At 39.1% G+C, this 26668-nt stretch overlaps 1 non-coding gene across 1 annotated transcript; it reads right to left on the reverse strand.

Moving 5' to 3' along the window:
* Window positions 1-6351: 6351 nt before the first annotated feature.
* On the reverse strand, window positions 6352-6475 carry LOC136401569 (small nucleolar RNA SNORA28). Its single transcript, XR_010750595.1, has one exon. It is a non-coding gene; the product is annotated as a small nucleolar RNA SNORA28 (small nucleolar RNA).
* Window positions 6476-26668: the final 20193 nt, after the last annotated feature.

Here is a 26668-nt window from a genome sequence, read left to right on the forward strand (position 1 = left end):
ATTTTTTTGAAAGGGGGTACTGGAAGTACATGATAGAGAACCTAATCGGAAGACAAATGGAGAGGGAAACACAGTTTGGCACTCTTACTGTTCCCATCTCAAAAACAGGTCCTGTTTCCCTCAAATCTCAAGAATGGTCTATAGCAAATTTCTTAAGGCTTTCCAGACTGGTAGGCAATCCAGGCTAGATTAAATTGTCTGACTTCATCAGGAATATTTGTGTTCCTATAAATTTTTCTTTCATCCTAGAGAACAGAAGTAGATTTGCCTTTAGAAGTAGAGAGAAAGGCAAGTGCATGAGTGCATGTGTTTTGGTCATTTTGAATTGATTCAAAACCTCTTTGAATTCTGTACATGGTACAAATGTTTGAAAGCAATGGGTTTAAACATAAATATTGCATAAATGTGCTTTTTTTACTTAGCAATTATTGAGCATTAAAACACTTATAATACAATATATCTATCAGTTGTCTTGTGACTCTTTAATTTTTTTGGTTGATTTACTTTTGTAAAAGCCTATATTTATGTTTATTTTTAAATATCTTTATCTTTAAACTTTGTTTAAAAAAAGAGAGATTAGTTAACAACTAATTATCACACAGCTTCATGAAGTATTCTTTCAAAAGTGTATTAGAATTATTTCATTAACATAACTTCTGCAATTGTACCTTGAATCATATGAAATCCCATGCATAATATTCTAGAGATATAATAAAATCATTTTTAGAATTTATCAAGATATGTGAATTCAAGCCATACATGTAGTTGAAAATAATCCATTTTCTGAATAATTACTGGAAAATTAAGGTTTATGTCATCTTTGTTTCAAATGATAGGTTCTTGCACTCTATATAATAATATTGACATTAATGTGTCTAGTTAATTAAATTATGCTCAGGTGATTCATTAATGTAAAAATATTTTAAACATATGCCAGCATATAAAAGCTTTGGAGATACCATATATTAGTATCATCAGATTATTAAATTACCATTAATGTTCAATTTCTAAGGAGGATTATCCCATGTTATTAATAACCTTGAATCTAATTGTTTAGAACATGGTATTTTTTTTTTGGTTTACTAAAGAATAATTGATAAATAGGAATTATATATTTTTTAAAGTTATACAACTGGATGTAATGATATATGTATACATTGTGAAATGATCACCATAATCAAGCTAATTAACATATGTATCAGCTTACATAGTTACCATTTTCATTCCTTTTCTTTTTTTTTTTTTCCTTTTTTGATTCATGAACATGTCAGATCCACCTTCTTGGCAAATTCAAGTATACAGTACAGTATTGTTAACTACAGTCACCATGTAGTATCTTATGAAAACAACTGCAATGTGATACGTTTTGCACTGAACACATATCTAAGGATTTTAAGGTGCCACAGTTTTTTAGTTTTCTTTTTCATTTAGATTCCACAAATAAGTGAGGTCATGCAGTATTTGTCTTTAAATCTCTGACTTATTTCACTTAGCTTAATGCCCTCAAGTTCTATCCATGTTGTCACAAGTCCCATATTATTTTAAAAACAAACAGAGTAGGAGGAGATTATGAAAAAACTTAACAGATAAAATGGCTAAATTCATATTAAAGTAGAACTGAAGAATTCTGATTTTCTTTCTCTTGATTTAAGCAATGATATGAGTAGTCTCTTAAAAACACAAGATGTACACTAGAATGTTACTTTTAGCTCATTTTCCTTGGCCTCATTAAATGGCTAAAACAGCAAACATGTACCATTCAACAGTTTACCTTCTCTACCTTTTAAGATTCCACATGGCAGGTTTTGTGAGCACCTTTCATCCCAGCCATGTTCTTATCTCTGTAGGCCAAGATGTAACTAATTCTTCCTATTTGCATTAAACCACCATCTCTACACACAACACACAATGGACTATCTACCTCTAATCTGGCCAGGCTCCTCAAACTTGCTGTTGTCTTGGTGCTAAATCAGAACAAACTCAGCAAAGACAGAACTGTGAATATTTCATGATTGCCACCACCCCTCCCAGTCTACAAATGTACCCAGTCATGCTATTTATCACCCAAAACACAAAACCTGAGGATAAATATCATTATTGTACAGAAGGCTGGTGTTTGTCCTTGCTAACTTCTGCAATGTACATTCTTCCTGTCCACCTTCATTAATTAAGATGTGATTATCTCCCAGCTTGATTACTGTAGTCTACTTTTTAAAAATTCAGATTCTGGTATCAACCCATTTTTATTGGTCTTTTTGTTTTGGTAAACATGACATCTCCACTTTGGAATCTTGCACTGTTCCAATTATAATTTTCAATGAATTCAATTTTTCTAACAGTAGGATGAGTACAGTAAGTAGAGAGTGCTTATCTGAGGAACAGATTTATAAAAGAAGTTTTTACACATTATTGGTAAGAACTCTTCTCACTGTGCGACAGATAAAAATTATTCATACTGTTTTAAATTAAAAAAAACAACAACAGCAACAAAAAACTTCATGCATAGCTAGATCTAGGGGCTCAAATGATATCAACTGGACTTCATCTTACTCTGTCTTTGGCTCATACTCATCTCAGTTTGGCTTTCTTCTGTGTTGGCTCAAGTCTCAGAAAGACTTTCTCTTCCTGTTTCTTGCCACCAACTTCATCTTATAATTTACCTTTTCAGCAATCTATCCAACAATTCTAATAAATGTCTTGAAATTGAGTCTCATTCGCTCTGATTGGGTCACAGGCCCATTCCTGAGCCTGTCACCATGGCCAGGTGACTCTAGTATTCTAATTGGCTGTCTTGGTTACACACCACCCTTTGTATCTACAGGGGGAGCCTTTGTCTGTGGAACCATCTGGACTAAAGTGGAAAAACAGGTGATTTTTAAAATATTAAAGTATTACTCTGAGAATCCAAAAATAATAAACATGAACTATGTTTGAGCAGAAAAAAATACATAGATATTATATCAATAGGGAGTATATATAAAATACAAACAACTAATCATGGAGCTCAGTATATCATGACATAGTCTTAGAAATATTTGACATTAGGTAGTAATTATAGAGTAATCCTCACATTTTCCAAATACATAGGCTTATTTGGAAAATTGCCAAAAGGTAGATGGAAGAATTTTCCATTAGGCCCTCTCTATAAGTTTTCATTATTTTTCCCCTCCAGAAGCAGTGATCTCTTACCCTTTGGAAATGGGAAAAAAGGAAAAATGGATTACCTCAAAGCCACAGACACATTTATAATAAGTCTCAGGATGTCATCCACACTCTTCACTATTATACATATTATACTTTTTTTTTGCCCATCCTCACCTGTAAATTCCCTTCAAAACTGATATTAATGGAATACTTAATATATGTATTAACAACAAGGAACTTATGAAATAAAAATGGATAACAAAGATAATGATTATAATCTACAATTTAAATTCTTTTCAGGTATGCTTCATTGCCCCTCAGGTAAAAGCAAATAAAGTTTACAATTGTGGTCAGCAGCTGTTTTTTTCTGAAGTCAGATGTAATCAGCAAGCTTATAACTAGGGTAGGCCAGGCAGCTACTCATGTTGAAGAACAGTGCTCTAGACCCAGGAACAACTGCATCATGAGAAGGAAGTGTAGGATCATGAGTGGTGACTGGGGACCAAGAAATATCCAACTTAGTTGAGGAAGAAGAAGACTAGTCTACAAGTCCACAGACGTGGCTTCTGGTCCTGACTTAATAATTTGTTGTGTGATAGTGTGATATTAGCCAAGGACTTCAACTCTTTGGGCGTTAGTTTTCTCATCTTTGTTTTATTTTATTTTATTTTATTTCTTATTAGATTTTACACATAAGTGAAATCATATGGTACTGGTCTTTTTCTGATTGGCTTACTTCAGTAGTTTTCTCATCTTTAAAGTGTGTGTGTGTGTGTGTGTTCTGTTTTCTAAATTCACTATTAAGTGCCAAGATCATAGGATTCACAGGTAAGGAGAGATGAAGACATATGTATCAGAAAAAGACTTTTGAGAACTTGAAGGAGATGCATCAGTGGACGTTGCTGTGTTGCTAAGATAAATACTGCAGAAGGGTTTGTGTCAGGCATCTGAACGGCATCAACAATGATGGCAGCCAGAAGCACCAAGAAATGACTCAGTGAAGGGAGCACCTCTCTCGAGTGCACCTGTCCCAGCATCAGAAGAGAGCTAGACGGATAGCTGTACAAAGCTGGCAATTTTCATGGCCACCTATGAAACTTCTTTTCTAAAAACTAAATTGTTCTTTCCTACCACTAACCCCTTCCATCGACATGACTGTTGCAAGGAGCCACCTGCCCTCAGTTACTGGACTAGCAGTTGACTCAGGAGCCAAGGTGAACCAGAGAAGCTTTTCCTCAGACATTTGAACATGGCATAGAAAAAGAGAAGTAAATTTTCCCTCTTGAATGGCTTATCTTATAACCCTTGGGTGACAGTCATGCCTTACAATATATGGTACAGATAAAGGGAAGAAACTAGGGAGGAAGAGAGAAGGATCAAGTGCTTATGCAGAAGTGTGAATGGACGAGAGACAGAGAGCACTGCTGGTTGTGAAATCTTCTGAGACCCAGTGGCATTTCTGTCCTGGGGTTCTGTAAGACACCCCACTATTATTTTTTATTATCAATGAATTTTTTAAAATTAATTTGAATTAGTTATAACTTTTATCAGTTTATGGTCCTAGAGTCAAATATGTGTTTGAGGATAAGTTAAGTTTGAATTAGTTATAACTCTTATCAGCTTGTGGCGCTGGAACCAAATATGTGTTTGAGTATAAGTTAAGCTTTTAATATTTTTATAACTATATTAGAGTTTTTTGCTGATGAACTATAACATTTTAAGTATTAAACATAGATTATTTTCTTTAATACCCACAAGATCTATGAAATAAGCAATATTATCCCCTTTGCATGGATTACTAAACTGAGGTTTAGAAAATTTTTCTAAGGCAGCCAAGTTTAACAATTATTAATTAGTGAAGCTATTTTCTAATAGACTTCCATTAATTGGATTCCAGCTCTAATCAGTTTAACCACGGGCCCATGCTTTTAACCACTGTTTTGTAAGATCTGGTGAGATGTGTACCGCTAGTGGGAAAACTGAGATAGAGAAAGTGTACAAAATACAGATTTCCCTAATAATTTCCAACTTTCCAGAAAAGGAAATTAATATGTTCTGAGTCAGGAATGAAGGCACAAAGAGAGAGTGGCTGGTGTTTAGGGAACCCTGGTATCAAAATGTATCTTGTTATGTAAGATTCTGTAATTCTAAAAATCGAAGACTTCATGGAGCTTTTAAGGAAAGGAAATTATGCAAGGGTTAGTCATTTGGAAGCAAAGACTGTGCATCATTTGGCTGGTATTTACCAGTGCCAGAGGTCAAAAGCCACCACTTCAAGCGTTAGTGGATTCTCCCTCAATGAATTTCTCCCAGGCTGCAGGACCTTATAACTCTTTTCAAGTCTAGCAGTGGTGCTTTCACAAGTATTTTTAATCACAAACATGCAGTTGGCCACAAACACATTCCTGTACAATTCCTTCATCGGTGCCTTCTTAAGAGTGAACTGAACTGTTAACTTACTTTTAAACAAAACTGAATAGTTGAAATGTCTGACTGCTTCCTATCAGTATAAAAAATATGAATTTGTACAACAGCTGCAACTTGTTTCAGTAGGATTAAGTTTTACCCAAAGAAGGACAAAAAAATGTGTTCTGTAACAAGGGAAGACTAATGTTCTCAATGGAAAGAAATGAATATACCCACAGCTTTTTAATGTTGGTCAACATAAAAATGGCTTTGAAGATTAAATGAGGAACATCCTTTCTATTATAATTCATCTTATTTCCAGATGATTAGTAGTCAGACCACAAAGATGGAAAATCTATTAAAGAAAACAGAAGAGTAGGATTTGAAATATGCTACAAAAATTCAACAGCAGTCAATATAAAACGGTTGAACAAACTTTATAAAATGTCATGGCTGCTTTATAAAAAATGGTAAAAATATGCCTTTGAGGTCTTTCCTCATGGAGATCCCTTACAATCTTTCCCTATGAGTGAACTGATTGGTATCTTTTCAACTGACCGAAGTTATGTAACAATAGTGAATAGAAGTAAAATATGTTATAAGCACTCATAACTACTGCAAATTAACAACTTTTACACACATGCGTAGTGTGGTAGCAGTCAGTGGCTAGAACTGTTAGAGCTAATATCTGAGCAGAGGCATGCATTCATGGGCAAGTCTTGCTCTTTGTATTCAGAACTGTGCATTCTCAGCCCACTTAGAGATGATCAGGTTTTTATTTTTTTTATTATTTTTTTGTACGTTGTCTAAGTCTATATAAAGGTTTGTCTCATGGAGGAGAGAGTACCCGAATAGGTTAGACTTTGTTAGTATAGCAAGCTCAAATTGTGTCAGACAGTTTTGCATCTGCCACAGAGTGTTGCTTGCAAGAGATTATCAGGTTTTTAGTAGTCAGCTTGTTCATCCAATCATTCAATAAGTCATTCAGAAAGCATGGTACAGATGATGGAAAAAATGAGTCAAAGACCACCTGCTGGATATGAACCTTACTTAGCTCTCCCCCTTGGGTTATGGCTTAGTCATCATGTGACTCAGCATTATGGTCAGTCAAATGGAGATAATACTAATTCCAACCTCAGAGGACTATCATGAGAATGTTAATAATTAAAAACCTTCAGGACAGTGCCTGGCACTACAGTAAGCATTATGTAATTGCTGAATATAAAAATGAAATTCATTGATAGGTTTCAGCAGTATTTATTATGTGCTTACCGAAGGTCAGGCACCACGAGTTACTCAACCTCGATAAGGTACCTGCCTTCATGGAGCTTACATTCTGGTTAGAGAATGAAGGCAATAAAAAAGTAAAATATTAAAAACATGACATTATTTCAGATACTGATAATTTTTGTGAAGAAAATAAATTGGGTGATGATGTGAGAAGACTTGGGCTGGAGAGCTGAGGAGTAGGCGTTGGTCAGAGGAGCTCTCTGTATTGAGTCAGGACTGAAGGATGAGAAGGAGCCAGCCAGGCAAAGCACAGAGAGAAGAGTTAGAGGATGAGGGAGGATGACCTCACATGACCAGCACTTTCTCAGAGGGAAGGATATAGGAAGGATGGAGAGTCAGGCACAGAGCTGATGACATACAACCTGTTGGTTCATGCTAAGGAGCTTAGGGTTTTTTCCAACATTGTGGGGCCATGGCCCATATCCTTGCATCTATTACTCAGGTCCAGGGAAACAGCATCCAATTGGCCTGGCCGAGACCATATTTCACCCATTGCGCACTGTGGGGCTTAGAGAGGAGTTATCTCATCTTCCTGACTCTGTATGGTTTTGTGGTTTCTGTTTCTGTATTAAACCCTGACTGATGTATCAGGTTAACTGAGCTTTATTATATAATTTTGTTTTGCTAAAAGTTTTATTATAAATATTATTATATACAGGTACTGAATTTAATCAAAGAACTTTTCTGTATAAATTAAGATGTCTCTTTTTACAAATTTTGATAATGTGGTGATATACATTAATTATTTTAAAAATACAAGACCATCCTTTCACTCTTGGGATCCATCCAATGCGGTCATAATTTTTCTATGCACTGTTATCATTGGTTTGCCAGTATTTTCTTAGGACTTTGTGTGTATATACAGTACATACAAGGTTGAGCTATAATTTTCCTTCTTTGTTTGTCCTTGTCTAGTGTTAGCTTCAAGCTATGGAAACCTCATGAAACATTCTGGAAAGACTTAAACCGTTTATCATTCTTATTACTTTCCTTTCTGGCCTTTTTCCCTTCCTATGGCAGCTGCCATGGACTCTTCTCACTCTCTCTGCCTTCGCCTTCCATCGCCATCATCTTTAATTTAGGCTGTGACAAATGCTTCCTCTCTTATCCATACAGCTATCCAACATGCCAAATATCAAATTCAGGTAGTCCCCTTTTTTATTATATAATAGTATTTCTGAAACTTATCAAAGGCAAGCCACCAATGAAATTATGTATTATAAGGAAAACTCTCTTACTAGAGGAATAAAAAATTGATCACAAATTCTCAATTATATATATATTTTTTTAAGAGAGAGAAAGACAGAGACAGGCCGGAAAGGGGAGAGATGAAAAGCATCAATTCTTCATTGTTGTACCTTGGTTGTTTATTGTTTGCTTTCTCATATGTGCCTTGACTCAGGGGCTTCAGCCAGGTCAGTGACCCCTTTGCTCAAGCCAGCAACCTTGGGCTCAAGCCAGCGACCATGGCGTCATGCCTATGATTTCGCACTCAAGCCAGTGAACCTACCCTCAAGCTGGTGAGCCTGTGCTCAAGCCGGCAACCTCCAGGTTTTAAACCTGGGTCCTCATCATCCCAGGCTGATGCTCTATCCACTGTGTCACTGCTTAGTCAGGCTATAATTCAACTTTTATACACATGTCATATGTATTCTTTTACTTTGTTCTTTTCCCTACTAAATACTCATGTAGATAACAGGCTTAAGTTTGATAAGTCTCCATGTTTAGCTTAATGTTTAGACTTTATTTCAAGTTTAAATTCATGAGATCTTTGTTTGTTATCACTAATGTCACCACTTTTTTGGCAATGCTTCTGTTTGTTAAATAATAAAAATAAAATGCAATAAGATATGACATAAAATTTAAAAAATTTTCTGTGCTAAGTTGCTAACACACTTATAAATTACACAGCAAGCATTGTCACCAAAAAGGCAACTTATTAGATGGGGTACAAACATGTAAATGCCGAATATAAAAGGCAACTGTAGGGTTTTCAGACTTGATGTCTAAAAGTCAGCATTATTTGAAAATATTAAAATGGTCAAGGGCTTTACTTATAGAGACTGTTTCTCCATTCCCTTCCAAATAGATCTTAACTTTTGAGTGTGCCATTCAATACCTTTGGCAACGCCAGCTTACTTTTCAAGCCAGAGCAGTCATTACTCGCACTTCCATTGCCTTATGTACCACTCACATTTTCAAATATGCTTGGTTTTCATGCCTGTTTCTATACTTATGACTTCAGTCAGCCTTGTTTTACCATCTCATCTTTTGTTTTTCCTAAGGTACTCTAATTTTTCCAAGTCTTTTGGCAATACTAACTCCAACATGAATCTTCTCCCTTTCCCCTTAAGTATCCCCAGAAAAAAAAATTGGTTTTTCCTCTATGTTCCCAGAGTACTTTTTTTCCCCTACCCTGGAACTGTAACTTTTGATTGGAGAAAAATCAATTGGTTTGGGGCACTGTATAAATCAAATCTCTTTTAATATTTCAATTAAATATTTTGAGTCATCATTTAACCTCTTTCAACAATTTCCTCTTGTTCCCAGTCTATATTCTAGAACATTTCTGAGAATAACAGAAGTTCTAATAAGTATTGACACTTACATAAGGCTTGCAATGTGTGTTCTGAGTATAGTAATGCGTTTGGTTATGACAACAACCCTCTAAGTAGATATAATAATAATATCTATTTAATACAGCAGGATACAGAGGTACAGAAAGCAACTAACTCTTGGTCACAGAGCTGGCCTCTAAGGCCTGGGGGCATCACTCTGAGCCATCCAATGAGAGAAGCTGCAGGCAAAAGGTGAACAACCTGGTTTCGTCAGTGACTCTGATAACTAGGGTGGCACAGCCAGCCTTTGGGCTCAGTGGCATAGCATGACACAGAGTAAGAGAAAGAAAGATTCTCTGGTCACTTGCATGGATCTTACCCTCGCCTCGGTGCAGTGAGGACTCAGGAGGGAGGTGGGGTTCCCTCTGAGCAGTACAGGAAGCTAACAATCTTAGCACACCTGCTGACCTCATGAAGTGAGGTATTAACAGGGAAAAGGCTTCAGACGCGAGGGATTGATGAAAAAAGCAGGGGTTGGTTAATAGTGTTGGGGTGATCTCTCTGGGGATGTCCAAAAGCAACCAGGCAAGACTTGGGATAAATTGTAATTCCTTCATTACAAGAGACTGGGCAAGAGACACCAAAATCCAGCATTGTTTTGAGTAATGAGACCCCAAAGTACCTAGGCTTTGTCAAATCTGGAACCATTTTAGATACACAGATGATCTTATCTATTATCCACAAGTGCCTTTCAAATTATGCATTATTATTTCTCTCTTAGATATTTAAGAAACTGGAACTCAGTGAAATGAATAACTTACTCAGGACCAGGATTCTTGTAGGTAGCAAAGCTGGGAATCAAATGTAGCTTTTCCGACTCAAAGTTTACACTCTCCACTGTGCATATTGTCTTTCTGTAATGATGAAACAAATCAAAACACTATTGTATATTCTGTTTGATACTACAGGAGAAACATTTCTTTTCCAGTACTTGGTATTTCTCATGACCTAGAAATTAGAATTCATTGATAATTTTTATAAAATGAAGGCCCCAGTGAAGAGTTTTATTCTCACCCAAGTTGGATAAATCTCAGTATGCTGCTACAATCTGATGTTTGTCAATGTAGTTTCCTTCAGAAAATGTGAGTTCAGATGTAGCCATCACTTTCAACATGTGAATAAATGCACAGGGATACCCTCGTTGTTTCACTGTTGTTCACCTGGCACACAGATGAGAGCAAGACCTCATTTCCCACCGTACACTGTTCAGCCCTTTACTAGCATTTTCTTTAATGTTTACAACATAATGTGTTTCCCAAGACATTCTATTCTTCGTAAATCTGTACATTCTTCTACTTAAGAAATTCTATAACCTCTTCCTTTAATTAAAAACAAATTGAGTCTCAAAAGGAGGGTGTTATAATATCATCGACAGCCATGTTAACTCAGTCAGGTGATTCTGTATTGAATTATATCATATTCATATCAGTTCTGATAAAATTATAAGTTTGATTTTTGTCATGGGGAATGTGATCATGCATTAGATATAATTCTGGATAATTTATAATGCCATAATTCAGAAGAAAAAGAAGGGGGAGCATTGCTTATGGTCTTAGTTAACAGTTTCACTGAGAACCTGATTTCAATTGTCTTCTGATTATAGATCAGGAAAGCATATCTAATTCATGTGGACACCTCATCTGAGGGTGTGAGTGTTTCCAGGGTGGGCTAGTTTAATCCATATGTGCTTCTGTTTCTCTCAGAGCCCATCTGAATTGATTGGGTCAATTGGTGAAGGGATGCCTTCTTCCTTCCCTCAAATTCTGACTGTTTAAAGTAACCATCAAAGTTTCAGAAAATAAAGCCCTCTTAGTGGAGTTAAAAATTTTAATCTTCATGCTACACAATTGGAGTTTTTTGAATTCATGAATGTAACATATTTCTATTTATATAAATGTATAATTTTATAAACTATATGTATTAGTGGGAAGGGAAAAAAAACTATAACTACATCTGGGAGTCACTGCTTTACAATTATGCAAAACTTTCCAAACTAATGCCTTAAATATATTTTGCCAAGAATGTTTCTTTTTAGTATTTTAATCCCAATAAATCTTATGTGTCTCAGAAAATGAATATGTTCTTTTCTAACATCGTTAATTTGTTGATGCTTGTGATTTTCTCCATATTCATTTGAATCAAAGTGTGAAATGCAAAATTAATTCCAAAAAAAGATGCACATTGAGTTTTGTACTTGATTAGAATCCAAATAGCTTGTTTTAAATAGTTGAGGTTTTTCTTCCTCTTTTAGCAATCATGAATGAACTATTATTCTTGCATGTGTCGAATGATTGAATGATAAAACTTCAGAGTAAATTCAGTAATGGAATAACAATAAGAATTTATGAGGATGTGCCAATGCTAGACCTTGGTGTTTCATTGAAATGGTTGATGATTCTTAACAAATAATGTGTAACTTCATTTGGGACTGCTGTATGGGAGGCCAACTGTTAAAAATTTAGCAAACTGTTAAAGTATTGTAAGAGGAAAAATTTGTTGAAATAAATCTTTAAGTCAGCACTAGAATCTAAAAATGTTGCAAAATGAATGTGGGTCCTGTTCTCTGAGTGAAGAATGCATTATTCCACTATTCCCCACCCCTCCAGGCTGCCCCTAGCTCCAGATGGTCAAACTCTATATTTCTAAATCCAGTTCAAATTCTAACTTCTCCATAAATTCTCTCCATATCCTCCTCGCTTTTTTAAAGTCAGTTTTCTTCTTTAAATGCCCGTATTATTACCTGTCTTTGGTGAGGTATAGCTACTCCTCTTTATTATGGTTATTTGAATTCCCATCATACTTCCCCTGCTTGATTCAAAAAGCTCTTACAGTTCAGGTTTATTATCTGATTCCTCTTTGAATTCTTCACAGGACTTAGGAAGTGCTCTACATAGGTTTAGAATAACATGAAGAAAGCTTATATTTATTGAGAGTTTACTGTTTGCCAATCAGCCTGAAAGGTGTCATTTAATCCTTAAAACCATACAAAGTAGGTACTATTATTATTTCTATTTTATAAGTATGAGAACTAAGACTTCAAGACAACGAATAACTAGTATTTAAACTCGAGACTCAAACCCAGGCATTGTGACTCCAGAGCTAGTGCTGTTAAAAAAAAGTGCTAAATCAGCAAATGAACTAAATAATGGATAGCATCAATACAAAACAGAGGGTAAGAGTGTGCTTTCCCACCTTCTACTACAAGCTCATTCAAATAATCTAATTCTCACTTTCCATGCTCTGAGCCATTATGAAAACAACACTCCAGTTTCCCTCTATCCATGGTTTTCAGGTCAGTTTTACTCTAATCCAGCTGAGTCCGTATTTAAATCCCGACATATTGCAGTCCAAAGACACACTGTGCTAAGGCTCACTAATCCCTTCATACTTTCTCCCTTTAAAGCCGGGGTAGTCAACCTTTTTATACCTACCGCCCACTTTTGTATCTCTTGCTAGTAGTAAAATTTTCTAACCACCCACTGGTTCCATAGTAATGGTGATTTATAAAGTAGGGAAGTAACTTTACTTCATAAAATTTATAAAGCAGAGTTACAGCAAGTTAAAGCACATAATAATAATTCCTTACCAAGTACTTTATGTCAGATTTTCACTAAGTTTGGCAGAATAAGTCTTTATAAAACAACTTACTATAGTTAAATCTATCTTTTTATTTATACTTTGGTTGCTCCGCTAGCACCCACCATGAAAGCTGGAATGCCCACTAGTGCCCACTAGTGGGCGGTAGGGACCAGGTTGACTACCACTGCTTTAAAGCTTGTCTTATATAGTCTCAAGCTTCTAATGTCTTTCCTACCCTCCTATTTCAAAGGTCAAACAAGTCACCTTTTTCATTCTTTCCTGAAGGTCAGATTCTTTGGCCTTGAAACATTCTTGCTGCTTCTCTCTGTGCCCTCTTCAAGTTATGCACACATGATATTAATATTAAGTGACTGCTTTGAATTATTCAATTGTTGATGTAACAGTCGTCTTGTGCGTTTTTCTGAAACAGTAATTGCGAGATTGCACAGGCTGATTTGGTAACTCGGCTGTCATGAGCTTGAATATAAAATAAACACAAGGGAGCAGATGGAAGAAGAGAGAGGAGCTGCCGGCTGGAACTTTAGAAAACAACAACAACAACAAAACGATGTTCTGTAACCTCAGGAGCCATTGCGCACAATTGAACCTTGCCTATTTTTGGCAATATACTAAGGCTGTATGTAATACTGTGGCTCCCCACCCCTGCCGCCTGTGCTTTTGGGGAATGTGGAACTGATCTAGAGCATAATGGTAAGCAGCCTAGTAATCTTGGTTGCATGGTACTTTGCGTTAGTGTGTAGCTCAGAACTATTTTTGGCATTTTCTTGCTATCAAAATTCATAATGATATAGCAATCCTGGACATACGTCTTTTCCATGTGCCAACATTTCTGTGCTTGCTCTATAGAAATGACCCAACATGATTTTTCTTGTACACAGCGCATATGGATTTTAAGAAGTTATTATCATATATAGAGCTTTAGTATTTATCTTAATTTTTTTTTTAATTAGCCTCTGTCAAAATACATGGGAGTAAAGAAGAATTTCAACATTTTCTTGCACATACCATAAAATACAATGCCATTTTCCTCCATACTCTTAAGGGTATTTTTTTTTTTTATTTGAATTTCTCCAACAGGAAAAAAAGGATAGAAAAGCAAGTGTCGAGGAACTGTAAAATGCCACACAGTCTTAGCTACTGTCTGAGAACGGGTGTCACCAGCATTCCTTCTTTTGTTTTTGTTTCCAATCTGCTCTCTTACCATTGTCACCCCAATGTTGCCCTACCTGGAACACTTCTCAAACTTTAATATGCATACAAATCCCCTGAAAAGCACACGAATAGCCCTTTTCTTAGTAGATCTGGGTTGTGACCTGAAATTCTGCATTGCTAACAGTTTTCAGGTGATGCTGTTGCTGCTGCTGGTTCTCTGGACAGCACTTTGAATTGGGAACAACTTTATGTATATTAGGTTCTCTAATAAACCAATGTGAGAGGTAGCCTTGATTTTTTTTCTTCCTAAATGCAGAACTAGTGAGTAATTCATCCAACAAATATTTATTGGAGCCCTTCATGTGCCAGGTAAATCAAATACTCTTTCTTATTTAGTTATTTATTTATTTTTATTTATATAGTGAGAGGTGGGAAGGTAGGGAGGCAGAGAGGCAGACACGGCATGCCCTCCTCTGACTAGGTTCCACCCAGCAAGCCCCCTACAGGGTGATGCTCTGCCCATCTGGGGCCACTGCTCTGTTGCTCGGCCACAGGCTATTTCAGTGTCTGAGGTGAAGCCATTTAGCCATCCTCAGCAGCCAGGGTCAAATTGCTTGAACTATTTGAGCAATGGCTGTGGAAGGGGAGGAGAGAGGGCGAGAGAAAAAGAGAGAAGGAGAGAGAGAGAGAGAGAGAGAGAGAGGGAGAGAGGCAGAGAGAAGGGGAGGGAGAGGGGTGGAGAAGTATATGGTCATTTTTCTTGTGTGCCCTGACTGGAATCAAATCTGGGACTTCCACATGCCAGGTGGATGTTGTACCACTGAGCCAACCAGCCAGGGCCTAATATTGTCTTTATTCTAGTGCAGAGTCACCTAATTTTTCTATTTCCACTGCTACTACAAACCAGGTTCATGCTACAACTATTTCTTTTCTGGACTTTTGTGGTAGCTGCTGAATGCATTTCTTCACATAACACCCTTTTTTCTTCTACAACTCACTTAAAAGTAAAAACAAAACAAAACAAAAAAAACCTCAGGATTTAAAAAATGCATTTCTAACAGTAGCATTCCAGTATATCAAATATTTCAAAAGTTTCCCATTGGCTTTTAAGAAAAAATCCCAAATTTTTAACCTAAAAATCATTAAGATCCTGCTTATATTAATACAGTCATCTTTCATCGCTCTCCCTCTGGCTTCTGTTGCTCCCAGCCACTCCTGCTTTCTTTGGGTTATTAAATTTGCTCAGCATCTTCTCGTCCCAAGTCTTCTGCAATGCTGTTCCTTTGCCTGGAATGCTCTTCCTTTTCTCATATAATATCCTTCATCTTTTATAACTGAGATCAATGTCGCTCCATCAGAGAACCCTAATTTGGCCTTTCACATTAAGTCTGGATCTCCTGTAACAAGTACTTTCAGTGCCACTTACTGCTTATCGGGAGCACTTTTCACAGACATGCAAATTAGTTTGCTTCCTCTGATAACCAGTTACATGAGGGCATGGATCTTGTCTGTCTTTTTCTTACTTTTTTATATACCTCGTCCCTAACACAGTGTCTGGCATAGAGTGAGTGTTAATAACTGTTTAATAAATTATTAAAACAGAGGAAGTGGTTGAAATATTTTGGCCCATTTGTATCCCCCTGTGAAAAACAGATGTAGTTTGTTCATTTCAGTGAACCACTCTATAACAATACACACCTCATTAAAATGTTATCTAGCCTCTTAGATGTACTCCTAAGGTGCTCCCATGCCATTAATATGGTATCCATTTTCCTCTAAAGTTTATGCGTTGACTAATAGTAACTTAAATTTCTTGCATGTGAAAAAAGAAAGACCCAGCTGTTTATATATTTGAGAAGTGTTTGATACACTGCCAAATACTACCTCCTACTGCCTCATAAATTGTTCCTGGTGACACATTGTCTTTGTATATGGAGAATTATTACACATGCTTAAGAATCTTTTGTCAAAAAGGAAGATGAATCTGTAGGTGCTACAGCCCAGAAAACATTTGTAATTGCACTATTTGAGTATTCTAAGAAGCTATGGACTCATCTTTTCTCTCGTTGATAAATTTTACTTGTGAAGATATATGTTAAATGTACTTCTTGAAGTTCTACCACCACCTTGGGGAACAAGGGGAAGAGAACGGAGCGGTTCCTGATCTGTTGATGATCTTTGAGTGCTGCATGCCGCTAGATATTAAAGACCATAAAGACACTGGTCTAGGAGATCTCTTTGATTTCTTCAATAAACATAATTTTAGAAATATTTTCAAGGTTTGGAAATTCATCCTTAACTGTCTGAAACCAGTGGAGAAACAAAATTAATTTTGGAAAATTCATCTATCCATCTTCTTCATAGTGAACGTGAAAAATAATTCAAATCGGTAAACTGGAATAATACGGTTTATGGCTTGGTTAACATATCTTCTGAAGGCCTTTATTATTTTCTGAGCAAAGAAGGTCACAAGCCAAGACCTCAGTTCTCCTGAGACTGACACATTCTGTGTTTCCAAAGTGGCGATCCAGCTTATTTTAAGCCCTGAGCGCAGTGGGACCATTATTCTCCACGGGTCCACAGTGGGCTGTGGGCCAGCAGCAACTGTCAGCTCAGCGGGTTTCTGCTTGTGGCTCAATGCAGACTGACTTAGAACCCTTGGCAGGGACGAATGTGAGCCCTGTGCTTATGGGAAAATACTTAAGTTGTCTACTCTCTTTTTGTTGCTGTTGTTTTATAGTTCAAGTTCCACTTAATAGACATCAGGAAAAAGCTGCTCCATCCTCAGTAGGAGTGGAAACATCCATTCTCACTGGTACTTGCATCAACACAGGTTAACTGAAGGCCAATGAACTCCTGAACCAACCACCAGGGTGATGGTAGGTGCTCTGTGGGGGGAGCTGACTACATATCAGCACAGGGTTGCACTCAGCCACATTCTGGCTCTGGCTCTAAGTCTTATTCACCTCCTCACATGTACGTCTCTAAAGTAATCCCATTCCCAAAAGTTTAATAATGTGGATATAAAAAGCAGTCCTTTTCTGTCTTTTTCTTTTTTTAAAAAACAAATCTTGTTCCAATTTTTGTCTTCCATCTTCATTAATCATTTGATTTAACACATGTAAGCTGTTTAAGCTTTAATCTTCTAGCTAAATTTTCCAATTTATAAACCAAAGTAACTAGACACTAAGGCTCAGTTAGTTCCTAAAGATGACCTCCTCCTCCTCCTCCTCCTCCTCCTCCTCCTCCTCCTCCTCCTTCTTCTTCTTCTTCTTCTTCTTCTTCTTCTTCTTCTTCTTCTTCTTCTTCTTCTTCTTCTTCTTCTTCTTCTTTTCTTCTCCATCTCCTCCTCCCCCTCCTCCTCCTTCTCCTCCCCCTCCTTCTTTTTCTTCTTCTTCTTCTTCTTCTTCTTCTTCTTCTTCTTCTTCTTCTTCTTCTTCTTCTTCTTCTTCTTCTTCTTCTTTTAGTATTTGGGATAGGCCCCTCTGATTTTCCTTTTCTTCCTGAGGTCAAATCCCATGGTTATATCCCTAAAGGATACTGGGATATGCTAGCACACACTTTCATCTTATCTACCTAGGTTTCGTGGAGGAAATAAAGAGTTCAAAAATGACCCACAGAAAAGAGGCTCTTATCCCAATTCTCTCCTCTCTTTCACTGTGCACATAAACTTCTCTCCTCACCTTTCCATTTCATAATAAAACCTTTTCATTCTTCTCTTCATTTTCTTATCTAACAACATTACACTAAGGTCTCCCATGTTTCAGAAGCTGTACTAGGCACAAAGAATGCGATAATGAACAAGACAGAACTTCTCCCTGTCCAGTTTACATTCCAGTAAGAAAAACCAACAATAAACAAGTAAAGAAAGTCATAATCAGGAGAATAAGGGTTGCTATTAAAGATACTAACAGAGACTGGCTTCTTTCTACTTGAAGTAGACACTATACCTAGTGTTCAGAACCTTCTCTGAAGAGCTATATTTAAGCTGAGATCTGAAGAATGAGACCAACTTGAACACGCAAAGAATGTGGGGATGGTCATCTCAGCCAGAGGGAAATTCAGGGACTAGGAAAGAGCTTCTCGTCTTCAGAGACTGATGAAAATCCAGTGTAGCCAGAGAAGAGCTCAGAATGTGCCCACGAAGCTTGGTGAGCAAGGCCAGGGCCAGACCGCATGAGAGCCCTGCAGGCCAGAGCAATCTCTTGAAGAACAGTGTTAAGCTCTTGGTGAGCAGTAACTTTGTGAGAGCTCTGCTGATTGACTAACAAAACCAGAGGACAGTTCCAAAGAAATCATCTCTTTGGTAGATTATGTATAGACATCTTTAGATTGGACATGGGTAAACATTAGGGAGAAAATTCAAGAAAATCCATTCTACAGAGAAGTATACAAAAAAACCCAGCTCTCTCGTTTTTAAGAGTATATCACATCAGGCCTAGCCTGTGGTGGCGCAGTTGATAAAGCATCAACCTGGAAAGGCTGAGGTTGCAGGTTTAAAATCCTGGGTTTTCCTGGTCAAGTCACATATGGGAGCTGATACTTCTTGCTTCTTCTTTCCTTCTCTCTCTCTCTCTCTCTCTCTCTCTCTCTCTCCTCTCTAAAATGAATAAATAAAATCTTAAAAAATAGTATATCATGTCATATAATGTACTGTATATTCCAACACTTGGAATGTGTCCCCTGTATTATTTCTAGCCCATACTTCTACCTACTGGGCCAACCTTTATCTGTACATTCAAGACCTACTTATCAGGCATCCTGGTTAGGCAGGCTAATATAAATTTCTAGGCAAATTTGGTTGAGACCAGCTTAATTGAATATACTAAAACAACCTCAGGAAACTCCTCATTCCCATGGTTTTTTTCTATGTGGATACATATTGTTTGTACTTTGTACAATATCCCACATCTGTTAGTATTTGACATCCCCCCCCCCATTCTTAATATGCTCTCATCACCCTCCCTGGTTACATGTTAAAATGTGATCATTTGATTCTTAAATCTCCCCTTTCTACTTGGATTTTGTTAGAGGATTACCATCAAACTCCTAATACTTTGGTAATAGTCTTAGAAATTTAAAATACAAATGCACTTTTTGCATTATTTTCCAACAAAGCATTTTTTGCTCCTACTTCAAATGAACAGTTTAATTGACTTCCTTAGACTCTTTGAACAATAGGTTGAGCCAAAGGTGAAATAATGCCTTATTATTTTCATTATTGTATTTCAGAGCATGTGACTAACTCTAGAGAACTAGGAAAGTTACATATAAAGGACCCAGATGGTAGAACAACACATGTTCTGTGTCTTAGTATGAGAAACAACTCAAGCAAGTAAACTATTCCCAGATGTTTACAACAATAGTCCAGGTCTGGAATAATTATTGTGCTTCTGGCAAGAGACAAAGGTGGAAAATGGACATTTAAGTAAAGTTAACATTAAAGAAATTATTGCATTCTTTTCTGAACATAATCACCTGTAACTGGAAAAGTAATGATTCCACATGTCATGTTCTTTATTGATTTCTGTTAGACATTTGCATTTGTTTGACCCAAGTGTAGGTGTAGAATGTTGCCAACCTGGACAATCCTGAGAACTTAATAAAACCAAGTGGTGATTGATAATAGAGCAGAATGTTTAGAGTACATAGAAGCTAATATTTCCAAAAATATAAATAGCATGCTTTTGTTGAAATATCTAAAAACATGTCTATTACCCCTCTATTACCTACATAGTTTTCAAACAGTGGACACACATTTTGTCCATTAGTGCAGACTGTCCATATGTATCACTCTGTGCACAGACTTCTCAGTATGTATGCTATGCCTCTTTTTCATGGCATTTCTTAACACCAGTTGCTATTTTTGAAGTGGCATCTCTGTATCTCACTGATAATGTTACTTCCTCATTAACAAATACATCACATCTCCTATTGAGACTACCTAGATGGATTTGAATGTGTTTATATGGCCCAGAATAAAGATTATACAGCATGAGAGTTTTAATTAACAAAGCTATCAGCTTTTTTTAAAAAAATTCAGGTATTAGTAAGTGGAACAGGGCTGGTTCCAGCAAACCTGGTTTCAGCTCAATATGACCAACAGAGTACATTCCGCTTCCTTTAGTATAAAAACACATTTAGATAGAAGAGGCAGCCACTCAGAACTGCAAAGAGAAAATCACAAACGAACATCGCTAGGCATAAATCACCGTGCTCTCGGCTTCAATAACACAATGTATGATGATTGGGAAAGAAACAAACATTTACCCTCTATATCGTTTATGAATTTTATCTTGAGGTATCCAAATAGCCTATGAAGAAAAGATTTTATTTATAGAATAATAGCTAGTTAACCAATGTGACCTAAATAAATTCAATACAATTTTTGTTTAAAAAAAGAGAAGCTTTAAAACTCTAAAGAAGAAAGAAAAAAATGTATTTTAGAAAGTAGCCTAAAAATATCCTTGAAAACATTGTAACTTATGCCAAAGTGTCAAGATTTCTATCTAGTTAATAATTAAAAAACTATTCTGTACAACAGAATTTTAAGCACTATTACAAGGGCTCCTTTTTTACAGGATGGAAATTCAGACCCAGAGAAGTAAAGGGACCTGGCCCGTGACGTGCAGGAATCCAGTGGCTTATTCGTGTTAGAATCACAAGCTAAGTCTCTTGAATCCTGGTTTTTTGTCCTTTTAAGATAACAAGATGCTTATTATTTTGGTGCTTTTTCTATAGCACAAGGAGAATGTCCCTTATGATTCTCCTGGGTAACAAAGGCAATGTGTCATAAAATGGCTGTTGTCTTTATTGTAATTTGGTTGGGAGAAAGAGCCCCCAAATGAAATAAAGTCAGAGCGAGGACTCGGAGGCCTCTCTCCCTGGACTCTTTTCAGAGTGAGGTTTACAGAAGCCCATGTCTGCAGTATGCCCGGTGGTCAGAATCATGACTGCCCATCAGTTGAAGAAAAAAACATCAGTTCCTCATAATTAGTGGGTATGCGGGAAAACAGAGCCTCTAACACAGTCTTCCCAGGCTTTTCCCTACTCTGCATAGCTTACGACTTGGAGAGGACAAGTGAGAGGGGGACATACAGAGACAGACCTTCGTTGTGCATTGGCTCTTGGCCCGCCAAATCAGCTGGCTGGATGCAGAAGCAATTTCCTCAGCGTTTGCGGCCTGACGCTGACTTCTGCACAGGCAAATTGGGCAATATTTATTGTTGAATGGAGCCTTGGGAGCTTATTCTTGGAAGGAAAAACCTCTGTGCACCTCTGTGTGTTGACTGAAAATCCCTTATAGCCTCCATCCAACACAAAAATAACTGGGAAACAGAGGAAAATTCTTCAAGTTTGGAAATCCAGACATGGTTTCTTCTTACTCGAGGTGATTTATATCTCTGGAACGCTGGCTTAGGGAAGTGTGGAAATAAATAGGTAACTAGGAGACTGTGAACTGCTCTCTAGAATTTTCTGGAACATTGAAATTTAAAAAAATATTTATTTATTCATTACTTGTTCACAGGGGACTTTTTCTGTGTGAAGCGCCTTTTACACGCAGAGTCACGGGTCAGGTACTGGAAGAGGTGCAGAGAGAAGAAAAGACTGATTCTTGACATTAAGGCGCTCACTACTCGCCATCGCCCCACCCCCTAAAAAATCAAACAATCATAAGAATAAATAAACCATCTGGAAGCAATAGTAGTCTGATTGAAAAGGTACATGTGTCATAAAATACTCATATCCCACCTCTTGTCACTCGTTCTTTCCCCAAGTTAGTGTCTGAGAGTAAGGAGAAAGGGGTGCCAGCACATAACCCGAGTCAGTGGGAAAAGCTGGGTCCTCTGTCTCAATGCTATCCGTCCCATTGGGCTCTAGGACAACATCCCGCACTCAGTGGGCGCTGCTAGTCCTCGTGTCGTTTCTAGCTGAGCTGTGCAGCTGACAAGATTCAGAAACTGGTCTTTCCCAGTGTGGGCGGGCTAAGCAGCCTTCCTGGCAAGCAAGCATCACACTGATTTCTGCTTGTGCCCAGACCTCGCAGGGTCTAACTCAGTCAGCGTTGGGTCTTGTAGGCTGCTCAGGAATCACTGCTACAAAGTCATGTCATTAAACAGTGTGGAAGCTCCCCAGTCAGTGTCTCAGTCACTCTGAAACCCAGGGTGACTCCAAAAAGCTAGCCTTTGAGGCCTTCCTCTGCCTGACCACCTAATGTTGTCAAGTTTGGTGACTGGAAGGTGTCTCAAAGGTGTTCTTCTAGAGGCCTTGATGTGGACAGAGCAGAGACCTCTCTATCCTCAGTGCCTCCTTCACTTCTCTGAACTCTTCCCTCCTTTTCACCACAGAAGGGACAGCAGGAAACATATGTGTGACTGACACTCATTTTTCTCTTCCCTTCCCTTCCCTTCCCTTCCCTTCCCTTCCCTTCCCTTCCCTTCCCTTCCCTTCCCTTCCCTTCCCTTCCCTTCCCTTCCCTTTCTTCCCTCCCCTTCCCTCCCCTCTTCTCCTTTCTTCTTTTCTCCTCTCTTCTCTTCCCTTCTCTTCTCCTGACCACAGTTTTCTTAGGTCTGAAAAGGGTTGGGCATTTTTTTCTAATTCCCCAAAGTCTATCTTCTCTTCATATCCACTGACCCAGACAGGGCATGCCCTCTACACCATAGTGAGTCCCCTGAATAATTTTTTTTTAAAATAAGCAAAGGCTCTGTGGAACCTGAAAATACTACTCTCATAACAGTAGTCAATTTTTACTTAGAAGCCAGGAGCCACCTTATTCCTTCTTTCATAATACACAAATGTCCCCTGAGGCTAATGAGTGCTTTGGGTAAATAGGGTAAATAGGGTAAATATCTTTAATTTAGAAAAGCACAGGAGAAACATATTAACAATGTTTATGATTCGCTACACTTATCATTTGGACACTCCCACTGCCACAGTGCCAAAGCAGTCAGGACTTAATTCTGATATGAGGAGCTCTATAGAAATCAGTGAGTAAAACCTAGTGTATTTATTTTATTCTTGCTTTTTAATACTGTGCACTTTATATAAGTTATAGCTCAATAAAAAGCCAACAACAACAATATTAAATAATATCAACCTTCTAGGGCTTTTGTGAGGACAAAGTGGTATCATGCAGGAAAGAGGCTTAGCTCAGAGCCTGGCACACACTAAGGATGTCATGAGATGACCATGGGCGTGATTGTCACCAAGGACTTTCAAATATAGCCACTCTTTCATTTTTACAACTGCCCTGCAAGTGGACTTGCATTGCATAGCTGAGGAATGGAGCCTTGGAGAAGAGACTCTCCAGATTGTATAATTCCACATCCCAGACTTTTTCCCTGGTCCTTGCCCCCAGGCCAGCATGAGCTCAGCAGGGCACAGTCATCAGAGCTGTCCGGGCAGGCCCAGGGGCCACTGTGCCCAAAACCTAGTTTCCTTTCCAACGCAATCTCCATGTAACAGAGAGACCAGAAAGTTTTCACAGCTTCTTGCAATGATTAGAAATGATGCTCGAGGCTTCTATAATGACAGAAGCCAAGGCCTAGGCCAGGTGTCCCCAAACTACGGCCCACGGGCTGCATGCGGCCCCCTGAGGCCATTTACCCAGCCCCCCCCCCTGCCGCCGCCGCCGCACTTCCGGAAGGGGCACCTTTTTCATTGGTGGTCAGTGAGAGGAACACCGTATGTGGCAGCGCTCCAACAGTCTGAGGGACAGTGAACTGGCCCCCTGTGTAAAAAGTTTGGGGACCCCTGGTCTAGGCAGTCGAGCCCCTGGTATGAGATCTAAGAAATAATTGCCTCAAGACAGATATTGCAGACTGTCAAAGCCTTGCTTGGTGCCCATCAATTCTTGGCAACCCCACAGGAGTGAAGGTGAGTACGGCGGGGAGAGGCTGCTTTACGGTTCGTTAGAGGAAATAGAGAGGCTGAGAGTCTTTGTCGTGGAGCACATGGGAGAGTCTGCATGGGATTTCCAGCACTGTCCTGGATGAACGTAAGAAGGTCGGAGTTCCTTAAACATCAGTGGTAGGCTGCAGAACTGGGGGTGGGGCAGGGGTAAGACAATTTAGAACAGTACTGAGACTTCTTACCTATTTTCTTCCCCTTTCTCTCTGTTGGGATCTGGGGAGAGTGACGGAAACATGTTAGATCACGATGGAAATGACTATATCCAGATAATTACAATTTAAAGTGTTGTCATTCTCATTCTACAGTGCTAATTTAGTCCCATTCTTTAAGAATCTAAGTGTTTCCTGACCGGTGGTGGTGCAGTGGATAAAGTGTCAACTGTGAACCCTGAGGTTGCAGCTTTGAAACCCTGAGGTCGCTGGCTCTGAGCACAGGTTCAACAGCGCAGGGTCGCTGGCTTGAGAGGGGCATCATCCACACGACCCCAAAGCTCACCAGTGTGAGCCCAAAGGTCGCTGGCATGAGAAGCCAAGGTTGCTGGCTTGAGCAAAGGGACACTTGCGCAGCCCTGGTCAAGGCATGTACGGGAAGCTCAGTGCACAACTAAAGAGAAAGCAACTAGAAGTGATACTTCTCGCCCTCTCGCCCTCTTTCCTCTCCCTTCCTGTCTCTCTCTCACACTCTCTTTCTCAAAAGACAAACAAACAGAAACAAACAAAATAATCAAAGTGTTGTGGCTTTATTTTGTTTTTGCCTCTTTTTAAATGTCTAAGCTTAAGTCATTTATAGGTCAATTGGTTCTGGATAACAAAAGCCCATCTGGTTGTGGGTAACAGGCACAGACGCCGGTGTTGCGTCTGAGAGTCATTGTCCCGGTGATGCCACAAGAGAAGTCTTGCTACTCCCTCCCAGCAGTCCTTTTCCTCCTGCTCTTTACCCGCTTAACGTCCTCTTATTTTCCTTCCCCGCTTCTCAGCCCCGCCCCCATGAAATCAGATCTCTATTATCTTCTCTCATTGCAACCTATTCTTTTCTTGCTTAGCACACATCTTGATTTGTAATTATATTTTATTTGTGGTACTTATTATGTTTTAACGTTTGAAACCATAGTTCATTCTTCAGAGAGCCAAGGAGGAGAGGGATAAAGAAACCATTGTCTCAGGCGACAGGTGGTGGCTAGGAACCTGACCAGGACACAGAGGGCCCCCCCATACATCTGGCTGTCTCAGGGCACTCCTCTCTTGTGGTCCCCACCAGAAGGGCCCCAGGCCCTGCAGCACCCCCCTCCCCTGACTTGCTGAGAGCCCCTATTCATGATCATCACTCTCCTATCTCATTACCAATTTATTCTCCAATTTCTTTTGCTTCGACCACATCATCCTCTGCCTGAGTTCTACCCCCAGAGAATTAGACGGGGGGTATTTCCAGATGACTGGGAAGGGATGGATTACAGAGGGATAGTGGAAAGGTTGTTATCAACCACTGAAGAGCTACGATGTAGAAAGCGTGTTTTGGGAATCCCATGTGGGACCACCAGATGTACACTTTTCCCTAAACACCTGATCCTGAGGTTCTAAAGTAGTATTGAGTCAGCGTGTTTAAAAACATGCTCATGGTATGTGGCAGGTTGGAATCAAACCCCAGCCAACCTGACTCCAAGGTGCATGAGCTTCCCTGGTGTATACAGCTGCTTCATGTTCACAGCTCAGCATCAGGATCGACCTAAACGTGACTCTACCTCTGATACTGAGCTCAGGAACTGTACTGACCAATTTCAGTGGTTCTCAGTATTTCCTCTTATTTTCTTTGTCGCAACCCACTTGTGCACTAAAAGCTTTCCTATCAGTGACAGTGGCTTATTGTCACAGAGAGGAGGCTGGAGGGCAATAGCATAACTGTAATTTGAAAACGGCTCACCCTTACTCCAAGCAGGTTCTGTACGGGTTGCCCAGGAAGAAGTGCCCACATATCATTGTTGAGAATCCGTCCTTTTAGGGCCCTTTGACTTCAGAAGCAGGGTCACTGTGAGTCACTCCTTGCTTCCGGAACCTGCTGTTATCCTGATTTCTCTAGAACCAGGTGCTTTGAGTATCAAAGTATTCCTGAACATACCCCCCCCCCCCCCCGCATAGGCTCTCGCTGACCGTCCTGTACTCCTGTGTGCTTTCTGCTCATTCCTGTCCACCACCATCCCCGTGCTCTGCTGGCCTCTCACAACCTCAGAACGCCCCGGCACAGGCTCTCGCTGACCGTCCTGTACTCCTGTGTGCTTTCTGCTCATTCCTGTCCACCACCATCCCCGTGCTCTGCTGGCCTCTCACAACCTCAGAACGCCCCGGCACAGGCTCTCGCTGACCGTCCTGTACTCCTGTGCTTTCTGCTCATTCCTGTCCACCACCATCCCCGTGCTCTGCTGGCCTCTCACAACCTCAGAACGCCCCGGCACAGGCTCTCGCTGACCGTCCTGTACTCCTGTGTGCTTTCTGCTCATTCCTGTCCACCACCATCCCCGTGTCTGCTGGCCTCTCACAACCTCAGGACGCCCC

Source organism: Saccopteryx leptura, chromosome 3, assembly GCF_036850995.1.
Source record: "Saccopteryx leptura isolate mSacLep1 chromosome 3, mSacLep1_pri_phased_curated, whole genome shotgun sequence".
NCBI lineage: Eukaryota > Metazoa > Chordata > Mammalia > Chiroptera > Emballonuridae > Saccopteryx > Saccopteryx leptura.